This window comes from Meleagris gallopavo, chromosome 11 (assembly GCF_000146605.3).
Source record: "Meleagris gallopavo isolate NT-WF06-2002-E0010 breed Aviagen turkey brand Nicholas breeding stock chromosome 11, Turkey_5.1, whole genome shotgun sequence".
Lineage (NCBI taxonomy): Eukaryota > Metazoa > Chordata > Aves > Galliformes > Phasianidae > Meleagris > Meleagris gallopavo.
This window is the reverse complement of record NC_015021.2, coordinates 11,700,432-11,708,511: the sequence shown is the minus strand read 5'-3', so window position 1 is coordinate 11,708,511 and position 8,080 is coordinate 11,700,432.

Here is an 8,080-nt window from a genome sequence, read left to right as displayed (position 1 = left end):
GGGGAGGCCAGGATATAGCCGTCCTCCAAGCAACTGTCTCATAAAGATAACTTGATTCTTGCTTTTAAAGGTGGCTTTCATTCCATAAGCAAATGCCTGTTTTAAACAGGAAGCAATGTGTGACACGAAGAGGGTGCCCGTTCTGCCTCCAGCAGCTCTGCCTGCTTTGACAGTGCAGAGACACAGTGCAAGACGCCCCCTTTCGTTTCCCTGTGTGCTTTTCTCTCACAGTTCTGCTGCCCAAGAGGTTTTCACCTTTTTCCAAACACCTTTTCTCTTCAGCTATTTTTGCTCTCCTATGCAGAGCACAAGCCCCATAGTATTCAAGAAGAAAACAACTGTGAGACCCACAGTGTTCAAATCATAAAAAACAAAGACTTTGTTCGTCTCTGATCTGCACTGCTGTCAGTTCTGGCACTTTTCACACATCTGAAATTCACTTCCAAATATGTCATCGTGGCTGGGGCAGGCTCCTCGGTGGCATCCAGCCTCCTTAAACCCTCAGGCCCCAGAGTGTTGCTGCTGTGGAAATGCCTGGAGTGCAGAGAGAAGGGCTGGCTGCCTCACTGCCACTGCTCCCACAAGTGCCATTTGCACAACGAAGAGGGAGGACAGGACTGTGCACTTCACTGCTCTGCCATGGCTGCCCACTGGCTGCAAGGGTAAGCGCAGAGAGAGGGAGGCAGGGAGACCCCTGGGCAGAGTCCTGAAGGCAGAACATGGGTGAGCTGTGCTACAGAGCTCCCGGCAGACGATGGAAACTGGAGTGAGTGCGCACAGCTCCCACAGCTCTGCTGGAGCACTAGGCCAGGCTGGGGAAGGGCAGCAGAACTCTCCTTAGATATTAAAAATATGGCAGGAATCCTCTCACTGCTGTTCTTCACTTCTTAGTTCAGCTTCCCTTGATGACCTTCCCTGCTCCTGAGCTTCACTATAAATCACAGACATGCAATAACATACAGTTCTGAGTGAGCAAGCAGTTCTCCGCTGCAAGTCAGGCTCATTCCCTAGGTAACTGGAGATATTAAGAAGTTAAATCCTTCAAACTACTCTTGCGAACAGCAGCACTTGACATGGTGACCTGAGACCAGAATAATCTTGGGCTCTGATCTAGTTAAACATCCTCGTCTAATAACTGCCTCAGGCTTCCAGACTACAAAATCTTGGAAAATAAAGCAGTGTTACAGCAGAAAGAGCCCTTCTTGTGGCATTCTTGGCTGAGCACCTGCTCACCATGAGCTGTTGGTGCAGACAGGTGGGTGGGAAGAGCCAGGCAGCGGCGGTGGGGCAGGGCCAGGCAGCTCAGTCTGCAGTTCAGCTCAGAATGAAGCCAAATGAGCTTCCACCACTTGCTGTCTGTCTGCTTCAGCCCGTTCTGTCAGCTCCGCACAGCCTGCACTGCTCAGCAGGCAGTGCTGCCAATGGCGGCTGGGCTCTCTGTCTGAGGCTGCAAGGCCTCACATCCACACTCAGTGCCTGGCCTTGAGAATTGGGGTGAGTTTTCTGGAGCATGCACAGAAATCCCACGGATGGTGACGTTTGGGGTCAGGAAGGACTGTTAACCTGTATCTCTGTGAGCACACAGCCCCACCGGCGAGCAGCGTGCTGCCTGCATGGTTGTGCAGAGCTGCAGAAGAAGGAGCCTCCAAGCTGTGTCACGTTACACATGAAATGATCCTCAGAGAGCAGGAGAAAGCTTAAGAGCAACAGCTCTTAAATAAATAATGGAAAATTAGAAATCTGGAGTAAATTGGTAAATCAACTGAGGCCAGGCCCAAGACCAGAAGAGAACTGATAATAGGCTCTGCTTTTCCCCTCCAGGCTGCAGCTTCTCCTTTGGCCTCACCATGGCTGCTCCAGGACACATGCCCCCCAGTGACCCGTGGGTCCCGCAGAGCTCCAGGACACCCCTTTTGGCCTCCAGCACTGCTTTGGAATTGCGTGGATTACAGTGAAGAGCCATGTCAGCCATGGGGATAGGACAGAAAAATTAGAGCCTCTGAGGTTCATTTACCGCATAGCAGGTATAATAGTCAGTCTTTAACAGACCTTTCTTTTGCTTTTTAACACTGGCAGCAGTTCAAAAAGACCCTCAAAAATTCTTTTTGTGCACTGTCCTAAGAGCTGCAACTATACACACCCGCTCCTGGACGGGATCCAGAAGTGTCAGCCACAGCCTGAGGGTTAAGACCCTTCTCTTCTTATTGAAAACAATAGTCTAAAGCTCACCATGAAGCTCTTTGTTCCACATCCTCTACAATGAGGCCGAATGAGACCCCAGGGCATCCCACAGGGATAATCCACCCTCATGTAACTTGCCCGAGGGCCTGTGAATTAACATTTGCAGTGACTGGGTAGGTAAGAACTTTCCTCGCAGCCATTATTTGGCACTCCGTCACCCATCAGGGCTTGAGCATTCCTAGGGTGGCCACACACTGTACAGTATTTATTGCAGCTGTATGCTCAGTGCACACTCTTTGGTAGAGACCCAGCATGTTTCCTCTTCCTTCCTTGTTTTTGTGGTCTTCTACCAATTAGCCTTCTTACAGATGTGTATCCTGTTTCAAAAAACATCTTTAATGGGAAAAAAAAAAAGCCCACAACAAAATATTGCTGAGAAGTCTTTAGTCTATAATGGGCACAAATGACCATCTCCTTCACAAAACCCAGGAACCTTAATGTCATTGATTTAATTTCTTGTGACACGCTGGCAGTTTCTGTAATATTGCCTCTGGCCCTGGCATCCAGCCACAGTGGTGAGTCACTGACAATTCCATTTCAAGGGTTAAATTTACATGTTTTACATAATGAGTACACAAATTTTTCCATTCCCACTAATTAAATGCATTGAGTCTTCTGTGACTCCACTGTCACTATGTAAATGGAGGCAACCTACCATTGTTGAGCAAGGCACAAGGCTACTGGGTCCAACCCTCCCTGTCAGTCACTCTCTGGAACACAGCCAGGCCTTTGCGGGGCTGCAGAGATGACCCAGACACTACAGCATGTATTTCTGGACCTCAGAGAGGGGCAAAAGTATGAAGTCTGGAAAAATAACAGCGTCTTCAGGAACTGTTGAAGACGAGGACTGTCTCAGTGCAAGCTGGAAAGCATTGGGACTTGACTATTTGCCACTTGCTGATTGCACAGAACAGTGCTTATTAAAATAAAATACCCTACTTTAGTTCCTGTTGCTTGTCTTCAGCAAAATTCTGGGCTGTGAAGCTGTCAGAAAATACACAGCCTTGCCTGTCAACATCTGTACATTTCTAAATTCCTACTGCAGAAATTTCTCCTCCCTAAGGGTCTAGTTCCTGAGTAGTGGAAGGTACTGAAAAGGCATTAAAAGGCAGCATGCTCCGGGAAGGAGTGTGTTTGGAGGTATTTCACCTCAGACTTGGCAGACTCCTGAAAGCAGCAAAAAATGCAGTCTAAACCACAGACATACTACAGCAATAGAAAGAAAACACTGCAAGCTTTCAGGGAAGAAACAATGTCTTTGCCTGTCTTTGTACACCTATCACTACATCCTCTGATCTTGATTGGCATCCATCTCTCTATTGTAATTTGAACAAGCAGGCATGTATGCATCTTTACATTCACTGAGCCCCATGTCAACAGAAGCAATTCTCTGGAACCCCTGCATTGAAGGGAAACATGAAGTGACCATGTCTGGCTCCTTGCAGTCCTGGACAGATTTGCTGCTCCAAGGCTGCTGCACAGCTCCTCTAACCTTCTGCTTGCCACTCCATCACTCCCAGCAAGGCCCTGGGAAGCAGCAAGAGGGACACAAGGTGCAGCATGGCACAGCACGGCACACTGTGGCACTGCATGGCACAGCGGTGTTGCCTGCAAGACACTGCCAGGAGCTGCCAAGGAAAAGATGAGCCTCCTCCCTTGGGAGCATCCCTACTTGCAGCCAATGGTTAACGCAGACACAATAAAAAAATGTACTACTTAATTGGACTTCTTGCACTCCAAATGGCCGCTAATTATTTTGCCTCCTTACTAACCTCTTCCCCAGATGGCTTTCAAGTTGAATTCCTGCACCTCAGTTATATATGAATAATACTGACTTAGAAAATAATGATCTTACCTTTAAAGTAATGAAGAAGAAAGGATCACACAGGGATATCAAAGCCATCCAAAGACAAATCCAGGTCAAATGAGAAAAGAAAGAGAGAAAGAAAAAAAATTACATTTATATTTCACTGTGAGCACGCCAGCTAAATAGGAAAAATAAATTTAATTCGGTATATTTTACTTTCTCCAAGAAAATGATAAAGTTAAAACAATGAAACAGAGCTATACAAAGTGCTTTTGTCAGTGGATAAAGATTTCAAAGATAGATGCAAATAAATTTTCATCAGATTCCTTCGTGACACTGATTTGCTGTCATCAAAGGAATAACACCAAAGTCTTTTATGTACGATGAAATTTAATGCAGACACATACCATTCTACTTTCGAACAGTAAGTATAAGTAATGGGTGCAGATATAGAGGGAAGGTATGGTATGTATCAATACATCTGTCTGCACGCACTTAACAGTATTAATCCCTTGGCAAAACCCCAGTTCCCAATGGTACAAGACCAGCCTATTGTACTTGGCACAGCATCTCAAAGCCTGTGTGCAGTTTTAATATCCAGTCACTTTTCTCTATATTAGCACTATACTTCCGGCACTCAAGCAAGGAAAATGCTTTGGAGACCTGTAAAAGCTAAAACAAAAATCCATAAAACAACAGAAGTTCGGTGCAATGAAGGGGTAAGAAGGGAGAGGGGGAACAATTACTTGTAAGAAAAGAGAGAAAGAGTGCACTAAAGTCAGAAATTCTGGGAAATTCCTGGGGATTTTATCAGGGATACTGAAAGATTTCCAGTGCTACTGAATGAAGCAAGGAAGAGGCTCAAGTTGCTTAACTGCCTCATCAACCCAAGCCATTCTACGATTCCACGATCATTAGCACTCCAATTCTGCAGCAAAGTACATCTTGAGTACTGTGTTCAGTTTTGGGCACCTCGGTACAGAAAGGACATGGAGGTGCTGGAGCAGGTCCAAAGAAGGGCAGCAAGGCTTGTGAAGGGCTTGGAGAATGTGCCCTATGAGGAGAGACTGAAAGAACTGGGGCTGTTCAATCTGGGGAAAAGGAGGTTGAGGGGAGACCTTATTGCTCTCTTCCAATATCTCAAAAGGTGCTTAGAACAGAGTGGGGTTGGTGTCCTCTCATTGGTGACAGATGACAGAATGAGGGGAAATGGCCTTAAGTTATGCCAGGGTAAGTTTAGGTTGGATATCAGGACAAACTTCTTTACAGAAAGGTGGTTAAACACTGGAATAGACTCCCCAGGTAGGTGGTTGAACCACCGCCCCTGGATGTGTTTAAAAACCATATGGATGTGGTGCTCAGGGCCATGACTGAGCAGAGGGTTGTTAAGAGTTAGGGTAGTATGGTCAGGTTGTGGTTGGACTTGATGATCTTTAAGGTCTTTTCCAACCTGAGCAATTACATAGAATTACTCTGTGATTCTAAAGGGTCTGTGAATGAAGGAGCTGAAAGTGGTCTCACTTGCCCCTCCACCCCAGGCCTGCATTCAGGTGTCATGAGTTTGACACATCCTGTTTGATTTAACCCACCTTTTGCAGGATTTGCAAAATCAAGTTTGCATTTATACGAAAAATACTCACAAACAGTGCCTTAAGATCTCTGTATTTTTTCTACTTGAGCTTCATTGCTTGAACATGGATAAACACAAAGAGGTGCTCTTCCAGAGGACGTAGGGCCAAAATACAAGGAAAACCATCACAGACAGACAGACGAGTCCCAGCTCTGACACTGCCTTTCTCATCGTGAGACTATGATGAGAAGTGGGGCCTTCTGCCAACACGTTCTTCATCCATCTTTGTTTCTGCTCATGCTGAACATCAGGGAGGAAATGAACTCTTGGATAAAGTCACTCTGCTGAAGGACCCACAAGGGTGGGGAGAGCATGGCTCGAAATAAATGCCAGCTATGATCTCACTCCTGAGTATCTACTGAATGCAGACGAATGAGAAAGGAGCAAGCACATGTGTCAGGAGACGTATTTTCTCTGAGTTCATATGTTCACAGCAGTAGGGAACGTGAACTGCCTCTGCCTTTCACCCCCTGTTACTTTATGGGGTGCCTATTACTATCTTGTTACACATCAGTGTATAGAACTCACTCACTGAACTCCCTTTTCAGAAGTGAAAGCAGTAAGAAGGGAGGAAAGCGATACAAAAAGCCTGCTGTAAGTGGCAGGGTGAGCTGGGAGGGACAGGAGAGCCCATAGGGCCCAGGGCTGGGGCTGGAGGAGAGCTGCTTCTGGTCCCTGGAACCCACAGGGAGGCCTGCAAAAGGTCTGCTTCTCTCTTCTTCTGTCTCATAAGGACCCTGGGGCTCTGCTTCCCCGCTGTGCACCGGCACGCACCACCATGCATGTGTCCTGCTGCTGGGGCACGCTGTGCACACGTCAAGGACATTTGCTCTCTGCATTTCCAAGACCTCCTGATGCCCTAAGGTGCTATGTTAATACTGCTCTATAGAATCAGCAGAAGAAAAGAGTCCTGCAAGCTAACTCACAAAAAAGATACCGTATTCCAGGTGAATACCTAATGCTTTGAATTTACCCTGCTGGATTTTAACTGTGGGCAATCCTGCACTATGGGGAGACTGAACATAAAAGCCAGCTGTAGTTACCAGACTTTATTTTTGTTCCTAATGCTAGGTGAGCTCGTGAACACATTTATTTAGCAAGGGGATAACATAAGGGACAGCTCCATGGGACTTAAGAGCATCTCCCATCGCAGGGTCACAACCAACCTCAAGGGCACTGAAATGCAGCTCTGTACCACCATGCTGACTTCACAACCCCTGTTGTAAGCACTGCAGCCACGTCTGCCCATGCCTGACACACAGCCTGCAGCAGAGCGTGACCATGAAGGTGGCTGAGACATCAAAGGGACTTTTACCTTTTTCATCTTGAATGGCACGGTGCTGATGGAAATACGTTCTGTTGTAGTGATGAACTCAAGATAAGGCAGTTTGCATGGAATTGGACACGCACTTTGTCTTCAGCGCTCGCACAAAAGCGCTGCTCTCTGTGTGCTGTGCTATGTTCCTGCAGAGCCCAGGGCAGATTCCAGTCATTCCAAAACCAAAGACAGCATTAAGGATCCGAGAGGCAAGCACATCAAAACTCAGGTTTCCTTTTAATTCATTTCCTTTCAGCCTGTACTGATGTGCACAGCGTATCCTATCAGCAAAAAGTAAGAGCATCACCCTGTAAATCTCTTTCCAAGGGTCAGCGTGAGAGCACAGAACTATTGTCTAGGGAGAGCAAGGTTATTTGCTTTATTCAAAACCACTTTTTTCTCATTAACTGGCAGAGACAGGGACAGGAGTAAGAAAATCGATAAATATCATAACTTTAATAATAATCGCATAGGGAAAAGTCGAAATGAAGTTAAATAAATGAAGTTTAATAATGATTTTTAATTACAGGGGCTCTCATTTCACTTTTCCAATGGATCTTAAAATCCCTGCCCTCTGAAACCTCACCGTATTTATGAAATAATGAATAATTCAACACGACTGCAGTTGACGCCTTACACACCGCTGATGGTAACAGCACTGCAGTGATCAATCTGCAGAATGCCTTTCTCCAAAGCTCCTACATCTGGCTGCTCACACAGCCGTGAATCACAGCATCTTTCATAGCCTCCAACTTTGTGTAGAGGTGCCAGCAGAACTGAACTGTTGCACCATTTGACACCTCCTTTGGGGCTGGGGGCCGAGCATGGCCCTGGAATTACAGCAGGATGGCACTGCTGGCTGGGGCAGGGAGAGGAGAACAAGCAGGAATGTGCCCGGAGGAGAGAGGCGCTCGGATGAGCCCCAGCAAGCATGCTGAACAAGTGAGAGTTTTGTCTCTCTTAGGACAGTAATTTCTGGAATCTTACAGATGCCAAATTGTTCTGAAGATCTGAACAGGAGATGAAAAGCAAGAGAAGCTGACTGCTCATTTACTACAAAAGAAGTCTGTCCCAGCCCCTTTTC